Here is an 11,524-nt window from a genome sequence, read left to right as displayed (position 1 = left end):
GTCTGAAAAAGCTTCAGAGTCACATCTAGTGGGGCCCCTCAAATGTCCTCTTCTAAGGGAGGGCCTTAAGCTAGATGAATCCCTTCATTGATTTGGCCAATATTTATTGAATCCATCACAGTTGGCAGACACTGCCCAAATCAGGAGATCCTGCAAAGAATGGCTAAGTGGGGTCTGATGGCCAAGCGTGCAGCAGACCCTCAAATGCACTGGTGTCCTGGGAGTAGAAGCCATGTATTTTCAGGCATAAGAGGGGCCCTTACTCCAGACTTGTGGTGTCAGGAAAGGCTTTCCAGGAGACAGCATACACAGTGAGCCCAGGAATGAGAGGTGAGTGCATAGCAAGTTGAAGGATGAGGGTGGAGTGGAGTGGGGGCAAGTGCCAGGCTGGAGGGGGTGAGCATGGCAAATATGAAGGACACGAGTGATGACCTAGTCTGAGGGGTGCCCACTAGTGGCACCCAAGTAGGGTCCCTGGACCAGCAGGCCCAGCATTTTGGGCACTTGTAAGAAGTGCACATTCTCTTCCTTATCCCAGACTTCCTGAGTCAGAAACTCAGCCAGGGCCAGTCACCTGTGTTCCATGAAGTTCCCAGGGACTTGGATGCCCACTTGGGTGTGTGCACCCCTGCTGCCACCTCCCAAAGCCAATGCTGCTCCCACTGTAGCCATTGTTTTGGGAGACCCGAGGGCCTCTGTGGTAGGTGCCTTCATAGCACACCCTGCTGCACAAAGGTCTCTGCTACCCAGGAAGTCCAGCTCCCAGGCACTGCTGGCATGCTTCCTGACCCTGGGGCCTCTTCCCCAAACAGATTGTTGGGGCCACACCCTTGCCTCTGGGAGGCTCTGTCACCCACAGATGTAAGAACACTGAGACTTTCTGTTTTCTCCCGACTTCTTGAGTGAAGACATCCCCAGATCACTGAGCCCACTCAGCAGCTCTGAGGAGGGGTGACCTGATGAGCTCATTTGCTCTAGTATACAATGGCTGTCAGTGACTTGGCTTACCCATGGCTTATTTATTAAGGTACTTTCCCATTCCTTGGCTATCCCTTCTGATCTGTTTTTGACAAAATGTCAAATAACATTAGGAAAAGCTGCATGAAGGATTACAGGTTCTTCCCAGCAGGACCTCTCACAACTTCTACATATAAAGTTGATGGGTGGAATGTGCAACGTTTCCCAAACTTATCTAATCCCCAAGCATTTTTTGTTCCATGGGGCCGCACCTCAGAAACATGGCTTTCGCTGGCACAGGGGCAAGAGCAGGAAGCTGCCCCAGTCACATGGGTAACTGTTCGTGGTCCTGAACCATTGCTCCGGGCTAGCACAGGGCTGGCTTGTAGAAATCCAGGATGCTCAAAATCTTCTGTAGACTCTCCCAAGGATTCTGAACAGAGAAGGCTAAAGACAGCACTGGAAGAGAATGGAAGGATGAAAGAAAGGGAAATAGCCAAGCCAACTGGAGAAGCAGAGCCCTGAGAGGCCCCAGGAAAAGAGAAATGAAGGACCCCTTTCACGATTGCTTTAGAACTTGTTACTGAGAAAGCAAACACCACACACCATGACCAAAACTTTGAAGGACAAAAGGAGAGTCAGAAACCAGTGCACGAGGTGGTTTAGAAAGAACGGGTGCTGACGTGGACAGATAAGCTTGCCCATCCTATCGGCATCCTTGAGTTAGGACTAAATGTTCATGACTTTCATTAGTATTTTTTAACATTGTGAAAAATATGCAATTTAATGTAGGTTGAAGCATCTTTCCTTGTTGTAAAAAGTCAATAATGTTTTTCATACAGTGGGGAATAGTGAGAGAATGTGTCCCACCTCACCTCTCCTTGGACTTCATTCAGATCAGTGGACTTGTGTGGGGACACCCTGCAACTGCTTTTGAGTCACTGCATGTTCCTCTGGTGTGGGGCACATGATCAAGTCCATTCTTTCTCATCTATGGCTTCCCAAGCAAACGAATCTCAAATATTATAGCATCTACCCCTCATTTCACACTGTGAGTTCTTCTAGCAAACTCTGCCAAAGGGAAGAACATATCACTGGAGAAAAAATTAAGGCCAAAAATCCTCTTAAGCCTATAATTAAGACTAGCTTATGAGATATCCATAGCTTTTATTTTTATTTATTTATTTATTTTTTTTATCCATAGCTTTTAAAACAAATGTTACTCTTAATGTTCTACTGCCAATGATTGTGGTTCTCAGCCTGGGGATGGGAGTAGGGTGGCAGAGGGGCCCATTTCCGGGTCCCTTTCCAGGACACATGTTTTTCCCCAGGGGTAGGGTGGTGGGCATTTGAATGAGCTCCACTCAGAATATTCTCTGGGATTCTTATAAGGGATGAATTGTGTCATAGGTGGAGATATTTCTCCTATTTTCTATCTACTCCACTTTAAACTATTTTCTAGTCTTGCAATAGAAGAAATAAACAAGTGGCCAACCAAGAAAAGAAATTAATTAATGATTTCAGGTTTGGGAGTTGTGGGTGGACTGCAGATTAAACTCTGGCTACAAGCAGGAAATGCAAGAGAAGATAGCTATCTGAAGGAGGCTTCTTCATAGACTCCTGCAAAGAACCACAGTCGCCCCTTGGAAGCTGCTTCTTACTTATTAAGAAGTGCAATGCTGTGGACTGTCCAGATTAGGAAAGGTCCTTTATGTCCGGGAGCAACAAATGAGACTCATCATCACAGGACTCAACATAGATGCTCAAAAGGCATGAAGATATTCTGCACAGAAGAAAAATGGACTGCCTTCTAATTTTGCTTTGGATAAAAGGCGGGCATTTGGTGAAACGATAGGAATGTGAAGAGTATGTACCGTTTTCAAAGAGGGAAAGGTAATGTCAAATTTCAGGTGAGGCGATAGAATGAATTCTTGAGTATTTACCATCAGTAAGTAACTATGACAGGTCTCTTCCTTTGGGAGTGGGGAGCTGTACTTTGGGTGGGAAACAAGTGTGTGTGACGTGCAAGCGAGGGCAGTAGCATGCCTTAGCTGTATATCCTCATTAAGAGAAGTGGGGAACCCCGTTTAACAAGACAGCCTATCAAATTGTCATGTCAGCTGGGCTCCTTCACCCCATACCTTTTCCAAGCCAAATCATCCCTGTAAATTCAGATCACTAACATGTATCAGTATAGAAGGGCTATCTTAGCACTTTCATGTAACTTTTCTAATTTTTCAGTTATATATGTATATATATTTTAAATTTTAAACGTTACAAAATGGCCCAAAGTAAAAAAGTGAAGTCCCCCCTTTCTGCAACCCTTGTGAACATTTTTGGGGTGCATTATTCCAGAAATTTTTACCCAAGTGCTATTATATTGTGCATTCTCTTCTGCAATTTGCCCCCTTCCCATTTAATATCATTTGGACCATCCTCATGTCTTGGCTCTCTCTCTTTTTGAAAGATTACATGTCATTCTTGGGGAGGATATTCTACAAGAAATTTGACACACCTATCTTGTTTCCAGTGGGCTCCCCAGTTCCAAAGAAGGCTGAAGGGATGTTATAGAAGATAGGTCTGCCTGCATATGCAAGCAGGGGTTATGTGTTTGGAAGTGGGTTTGCCAGGGCAGAGGAGATGTGCATCATTAGTTCTTCAATGCTGTCAAACTGCCCTCCAGGCTGTTTGTTTATTCCCAGCCTTGCTAAAAATTGGGTTTACCAAGCTCTTTATTTTCTTTAATCTGGTAGTGATTTAAATTTAGGTAAACATGATGTTGAATATCTTTATATATTTTATTATGTCTATATTTTAACTTTACCTATTTTATACAAGGTGCTTTACATTTCTCTTTGCTGATCTGTGAGAAGCATTTGTGTAGGAGAGAAATTAGGCCTTGATATACTGTTTATGTTGAAAATATTTTTCTTAAGGGCAGCCCGGGTGGCTCAGCGGTTTAGCGCTGCCTTTGGCCTAGGGTGTGATCCTGGAGATCTGGGATCGAGTCCTATGTCAGGTTCCCTGCATAGAGCCTGCTTTCTCCTTCTGCTTGTGTCTCTGCCTCTCTCTTTCTCTCTCTCTCTCTCTCTCTGTGTCTCTCATGAATAAATAAATAATAAAATCTCAAAAAAAATGGAGTCTATTAAAAGTCTCTACCTGCACCAAATCCATCTGTATTAAAAAAACAAAGAAAATGTTTTTTTAAATGGGATTTTTAGTTTGTCTATGGCATTTTTTAAATCATGCATTAGTTCTTGGTGTGTGTGTGTGAGAGAGAGAGGGAGGGAGAGAGAGAGAGAGATCATGTATACTGATTATTTCTTCACTTTCCTCCTGACGTCTGGCTTCTAGGAGAGAGAGATATATATATATAATATTTTTAAAGATCTTTATTTATTTATTTATGAGAGACACAGAGAAAGAGGCAGAGACACAGGCAGAGGGAGAAGCAGGCTCCATGCAGGGAGCCCGACATGGGACTCGATTCCAGGTCTCCAGGATCACATCCCAGGCCAAAGGCAGGTGGTCAACCACTGAACCACTCAGGCATTCCTAGGAGATAATATATTTTTAAGGTTAATTTGATTGTAGTCTCCCACCCTTTTCTCCTGCACAAATTTTGCACATAGTTAGGTTGTATTATGTTACTTGCAAGCAAACAAACAAATCCAACTTTGTGGCCCATTTTTTGTTTACTCTTTATCCTCCACGGCTGATTTTAAGGAGCACAGTAGTGCCGCTCTGTGTGGTACAGTGCTTCACCTTATTGGGACCCTCAAATTAGTGTCTCCAGATCAGGGAGGCGGCAGCATCCATAGGGGTCAAAAGGAAGCCAAGAGGAGACCCAGCAAGATTCATAAATTTCAGGTTGGCATTTTACGCTTGCAGCTCATAATTTAATGTTTTCAGGTATTCTTTCTAGGGGACTAGTCCAACCAGAGCAGCCTTAGAAATCAGTAGGGTGAGGAGAAGGACTCCATTTTTGCCACCTTGTGTCCTACCTGTCTGTACTCAGACACAACCCTGCAGCAGCACCCTGCTTCTGAGGATGCTTCTCCGTGGACTCCAGGGCGTCATACCCATGCTTGCTTAGCTGGTTCTTTGTCAGCCTAGATGGCAGAAATCATCTCTTGCCTTTTTAGATGGATTCCAATGCAGGAATGAGCTTGTTTGACACCTAATCAAGGCATGGGTGAGAAGCTTTGGATGGATGCTATTATGGAGAGTTCTTGATTGCTACTGTTAAATTGCCCTCTAAGGAGGCCACAGCCTCCCCCGAAGACCGTCCCTGAATGGGACTTTTGAGGCAGGCCTGGGTCCTAAAAACACCAGATGAACAACAATATCTGAGCCAACTGGAAAAGTGAACAGTGGGATCTTGTTTTAATTTGCATTTCTTCGATGACTTGCAAAGTTGAGCCTTTTTTATATGTTAACGGCCTTTTTGTATCTCTTGCTGAAACTTAAAACCAATTCCCTTAAAACTTGTGCTATGTTCTGTCTCCCTTTCTGATATTTCCCACACATTTCTTCTCCCTTCCCTTCTATTCCCTTTCACTAGGGGTGATGGAAGGGGAGGAGGGCGGGGGGTGAGGGTGAATGGGTGACGGGCACTGAGGGGGGCACTTGACGGGATGAGCACTGGGTGTTATTCTGTATGTTGGTAAATTGAACACCAATAAAAAATAAATTTATCATTAAAAAAAAACAAACTTGTGCTATGGACACTCCTTTAGTTAATCTCCTTCCACCACTTTGGTGGTACATAGGGCACTGGGCAAGGACAGGAGAGGGTGTGTGTGCAGATCAGAAGGCTTCAGTCCCCATCACACCTGCTGCCATCTACATGGTGATGGGAACCTCTTCACGTATGTAGTGGCTCCCATGACATGCCTCCTATGTTCTTGCAAGGCTTTACTGAGGAATAGAAGTGATCACAGGCTTGGAAATCTTGTTGAACTTGTGAGGAATGCATTGATGAAATGAAATGCAGCCGGAAAACATAATCAATATCTTCATGTTGAAATTAATGGTGATGTCAAATAGGTAGTATCCTTACACAATCTTTTCCATTCCCACAGACTCAGAATCCAAATTCCTGTTCCTGGGCCATGTCACCATGCTGATTTTAGACTCCAGGTTTTCTGAAGGAAGGGTCTTGAAACTTCACTCTGAATTCTTGAGTCTTCTCAGGGTGAAGCTCAAGGCCACCCCATGCCCATAAGGAGCCTTTCTAAATGGATTTTTCTTTTTCGGATTGTCTTCGTGTGCAGGCCTCACAATTTAAGTAGATGCTACTGACTGAAGGAAAACTTAATTACATTTCCTGGTGTTTCTTAATAGGATAGTTCTAGGACTTATTTTACTAGGTACCACCCCTTTTTGTTACTTCTATAGATTACAAGATCTCTGTGATGGTTAATTGTACGTGTCAATTTGTCTAGGTTATAGAATAGAGTTATTTAATCAAACACTACTGTAGGTATTACTGTGTAGGCATTTTGTAGATGTGCTTAATATCTACAATCAGTTTCCTTTCAGCAAAGAGAGTACCTTCCATAATGTGGGTGGGCCTCAGCCAACCAGTTGTAGGCCTTAAGAGCAAAAACTGAGATTTCCCCACCAGAAGAAATGCTTTTTTTTTTTTTTTTTTAATGTGGAACACTTCATGCATTTGCATGTCATCCTCACTCAGGGGTGTATAATTCCAACTTTAGTATATGTAGTGTCAAAGCAAGCAGCCAAAGGAAGAAATTCTGCCTTAAGACAGCAGTATTAATTCTTGCTTAGTTCCAGCCTATTGACCTGCCCTATGAATTTCAGATTTGCCAGCCCCTACAGCCAAGTCAGTGAATTCTTTAAAATCTATGAATCAATCTATCATCTGTCTATTGATTGATCTGTCATCCATCCATCCATCCATCCATCCATCCCTTCATCTATGTATCTATCAATCTATGTATCTATCTATGTATCTATATATGTGTCATCTATCTATCATCTCCTATTGGCTCTGTTTTCTGTGGAGAACCTAACTGACAGGGTTATGGTCAAGGGTCAGCAGTTCCATGGCACCTGAAGTCTGCAGCAAACACAAGGGCTTGGGAATGACTTTCAATACTGACACAAAAGCATGTCTCCTATTTCTTGCTCACATCTTTGTTACCAGCCAGTTGATTCCCTTCCTCAGAGAAACTATTCTACCTTCATAGTTACTCACTAGTTTATAAGCTCAGAGAAAAAAAAGTACTGTTGGGATCTTAACCACTCCTGAATCTATATTAAAGTCTGTCATTGCAAGAGAAAAATGGCCTGAATCTGCAGAAGGGGCAAATATCACAGTTCATACCTTGAGCAAATCTCTTCAGTGGCCAATCCCGTAACCAGGGTTGAGACTTCTGGCCCAGAATTTCAGTAGGCAGGTACAACTGCAAGAAGCACTTCCCTCCATTGTGGCCTTTCTTCTGTGGCTGGTCCCCTGTGGCACACTGTTTGCTGAGGTTTCCACTTGGAGATCAGGGCACTGATTTATCCCTCCCCATCCTTGAACAGAGGTGAGCAGCCTGGCTGACATGGAACAAGCTCACTCAACTCCATTTTGGTGAGACTGTGGTTTCCTTACTAAGCCAAGGTTTTCATCTAAAGTCTGCCCCATCACAGCAGTGCCTTGAATAGATATTTCCTGTCTGCCTGCCCTGCAGAGGGTGCTGTGCTGGGCCTTGCAGAAGGCACAACACAAGTCAAGCCGAGGAGCTCTCACAGGATTCATATTGGTAGACACATGAGCAAAGTGCTTTTGGTGCAAAGCTTAGACCAGTATCCATGCAGTTGAACTGATTCAGCATGAAGGCTAAGGAAGATCTGATCATCACAGATGGGGATGTAAAATAGGATGGCGACAATAGGAATCAAATGATAGGTGAAAAACACAATTCATGAAGGCAGATATATGAATGGCCAATATGTGTAAGGAGAAGCACTCAACACCACTAGCTGATGTAGGGGCTCTGCAGTGTGTCATTGGTGCCTGTGTGAGAGACCCCAGTGGCTCCTCATTATCATATTAAGGTACATTGTTGTGACATAGCTGCACACAGGGAGGTGCCCCATGGCTCAGCGAGTGAGACCATGTTGACTGGTGGAGCAGCATTGGTTGGGGGCACTTGGGGGGACACAGTCTGCTGAGTGGCTGACTCTTGGTTTCTGCTTGGATCGTGATCCAGAGTCCATTAGGCACCACATGGAGCTCTATGCTCAGCACAGAGTCAGTTTGGATTCTCTCTCCCTTTGCCCCTCTTGCTTGTTCTCTCTCTCAAATAAATAAATAAATAAATCTTTAAAAAAGGAAGGAATGGTTGGGACCAGAAGGGAGAGAGGCCAGAGGGCATTTGCAGTCAGGGCTGTGGACTGGGCATTAGCAGGAGTGGGTCACAGATTGGAGAAGGAGCAGAAGGCTGTCGGCTCCATCCACATCAGGGGCCAGGGACCATGCTGTGCTGGGGGATGGAAACCATTCCCATGACAACTGTGTTTCCAGGAGACCTGTCTGAAGACCCGAGTTTTCTTTTTCTTTTTTTTTTTTTTAAGATTTTATTTATTTATTCATGAGAGAGAGAGAGAGAGAGAGAGAGAGAGAGAGAGAGAGAGAAAGCGGAGACACAGGCAGAGGGAGAAGCAGGCTCCATGCAGGGAGCCTGACATGGGACTCGATCCCAGGCCTCTAGGATCACGCCCTGGGCTGAAGGCGGTGCTAAACTGCTGAGCCACCCGGGCTGCCCCTGAGTTTTCATCTGCTATGGTCTTATGCACTTCTGTCTGTATGGTATTTCTAAGGCTTGTATTTATGGACTCTGTGTGTGTGTGTGTGTGTGTGTGTGTGTGTGTGTGTAAGATTTTTACCTTAAAACCTCAAGACCACAAGTATAAAGCTTTCCAATGACTTTTTAAATCAAAGTAGTTGTGTGATTGCTGTGGAGAGTCTGCAGAAAGGGTCCTCTGATTGGGCGTGCACGCCGGTGTGGTAGTGTACCTGTTTGTGATCCACATTCATTTCCACAACAGGGAGGAAGGTAAGACACAAAATCATTCAAGAAGGCCTGAAAAGTCAGAGTTTTTTCATTTGATATCTCAGAAATAAATCACTATGACACAAATGAGATTGTTTATGATATTTATGACTGCTTTGGGGTACGTGTCAGTTGAGTTGTGCATAATCAATATGTGTTTGTCATGTGTGGTCAGCTTTGGCCAGCTTCTATCACTCAGAAGCTGTTTGAGAATGTGGCCACTTGGGTCGAGTTTACAATTCTGGGTATTAGGCAGAGTCCAGGTCACTGGCTCCTAAGCAGAGGTTCCAGGACCAGCATGGAGCCATGACGGGCACCTCTCATACTTTCAACCCAAGCGGTACGAAAGCATTTCAATGCTCAAGCTTGCTCGGTTAGGCCAGGAGTTCTTGGAAGCCTTGTTTGAATATTTCCTTTTTCGCAGGGTGGGCAGGGCTCACTTGGTTAAGGAGGAGAAGCTATGTAGCTATGTTCTTCCTTTTTTTTTTTTTTTTTTGTAGAGACCATAACATAAGATATTGCTCAAAAATATTCCTAGGTAGATACACATATTTTGAAAGAAATTTGGAGGTGATGTTTCTACTCACATGTTTTTCTGGGTGGTATGTGCTGTATGTTTTGTATGATAGGTCAGTATGGGGTGACGTGGGGACACAAGTGGAGGTACCTTACTAAACGAATGGCTTTATTTCCAAGTGTGAGTTTCTCTAAGCCAACAGTTTAATTAAATATGTAACATAAGATTCATCATTCTTCCTTCTATATGACTCTTCTTATTGGCAAATACTTTCCAAGGACTTAGTCCAACAACACAGTGCTGTTGGAGGAAGTGGCCAAATAATGTCTAGAATCTCTATAACCATTTAAAATCTAAGGTTATTTGTCTGTCTGTCCTTGGTCAAAATGAAGACTATCCCTGAAGACTGGTGCGTCTGACGCTGACAACAGCTTGTCTGTGATGGGGCAGCCACCAGCCTCACAGGAGAAGGCGGGCTCATTCCTGAACGACATTCCAGCTGTGCCCAACCAACACTCTGACCTCCGTCTCTACCGTCTCTACAGGACGGATACCTGACTTGAAGATATCATCCTGGAATGGCAAGGCTGCTCCTTGCTGGTGGTAGATGATCATGAGAGCTCCTCACACCAAGTAAATCCTCTAGAATCACAAATACTCATCTGTCATCGATGCCTCTCTCTGACTTCTTTCAACAAACAGAAGTAAGTTTTGAACTGAGAAGTCAGAGCTCCTGCTTCTGTGGAGCTCCGTGGAACCCCCGCGGGGGGCAGATTCGGGGCTGAGAGGGAATCCGATGCCTCGGAGGAGGAGTGGCGGTGAAGGAAGGAGGTGTGCTGAAGATGAGGCGAGAGACCTGAGGAAAACCCACCAGGGCTCAGCATCCCCACGGAGCTGTCAGCCTCGCACTACAGCTGCCCTTCTTTTGGCTCCTGACCTTTCCTCCCTGACCTTCTCCCAGGGCACCTCCAGCAGTTCTAGGGCATCAGGAGCTGGGTGAGATGGAGGTTAGCTCTGTCGTTGGAAATGGCTCTTCCGGGCTTCTCCTTCCATCTGTGTGGCTGTCTGAGCTGCAAACTGATTTTGACCATTTATTGCGCTACTATTTATTTAATTTACTCCTTAAACAGTGGCACGAATAAAATGCACCCTGCATTGGTGTAGAGGGATTCTGGAGTCATCCATGGATTCCTAGAAAGTAGTGAGCACCCTGTGCATACGATGAAGCCAGGTTAATGCTACGGATGTTGCAGGACAGGCCTTGGGGAGAGTGCATGGGATCAGGCGGGGACCGCCGGCACAGCTGAGACTCCTGGGCCGGCTCTCTGGCTGGGCTGGAGCGGCTCTGCCCTGCCCGTGGTTACTCTATTGTTGCAGCGAGCCAGCACAGTAACGCGGTCCAGAAGATGGGAGCACATGTCCCTAAACCTGACACTAACAGTCATGCAATCACCCTCTCATCAGGAAGGCTGAGGTCAGGAATTCTTCCTGCAACCCTCCTTTCAGAGCAGGGCAGGCTGTAATCCCATCAGGACACTTAAGAAGTGTCCTTGCAGCTCAGGTCAGATTTTTTATTTTGTTTTCACTCTCTTCCTTGGGCTCAGAGACCCGGAGAAATCAGCTGTGGTATCTGGTGTGAGCGACAAATATGTTGCATCTTTAATTATTGCACATCACAGGAGCGCTTGAGGCCAGAGCAAGTGTCACTCAGCAGTCACCTGGGCATAATTAGACCAATGGTGGCATCGTAATACAGAACCTAGTGCAGGTCTCAAATGTCACCTACTTCCAACATTGCATCAATTTGTGATGTGATGGAGGAAACTGTCCCATGGTTTTAGGAGGTACGCGGTCTGAATGTCCCACTGAAATGGCAGCGAGTGAGCTGAGAATTTTAAGTGAAACTGTTTTTGCTTCGACTTAAACCAACACAAACAGTTCTATTAGGTTCATAAAGTAAGTAATTATTCATTCATTAATT

This window comes from Canis lupus, chromosome 22, assembly GCF_011100685.1.
Source record: "Canis lupus familiaris isolate Mischka breed German Shepherd chromosome 22, alternate assembly UU_Cfam_GSD_1.0, whole genome shotgun sequence".
NCBI lineage: Eukaryota > Metazoa > Chordata > Mammalia > Carnivora > Canidae > Canis > Canis lupus.
Note: the sequence above shows the minus strand (reverse complement) of the source record.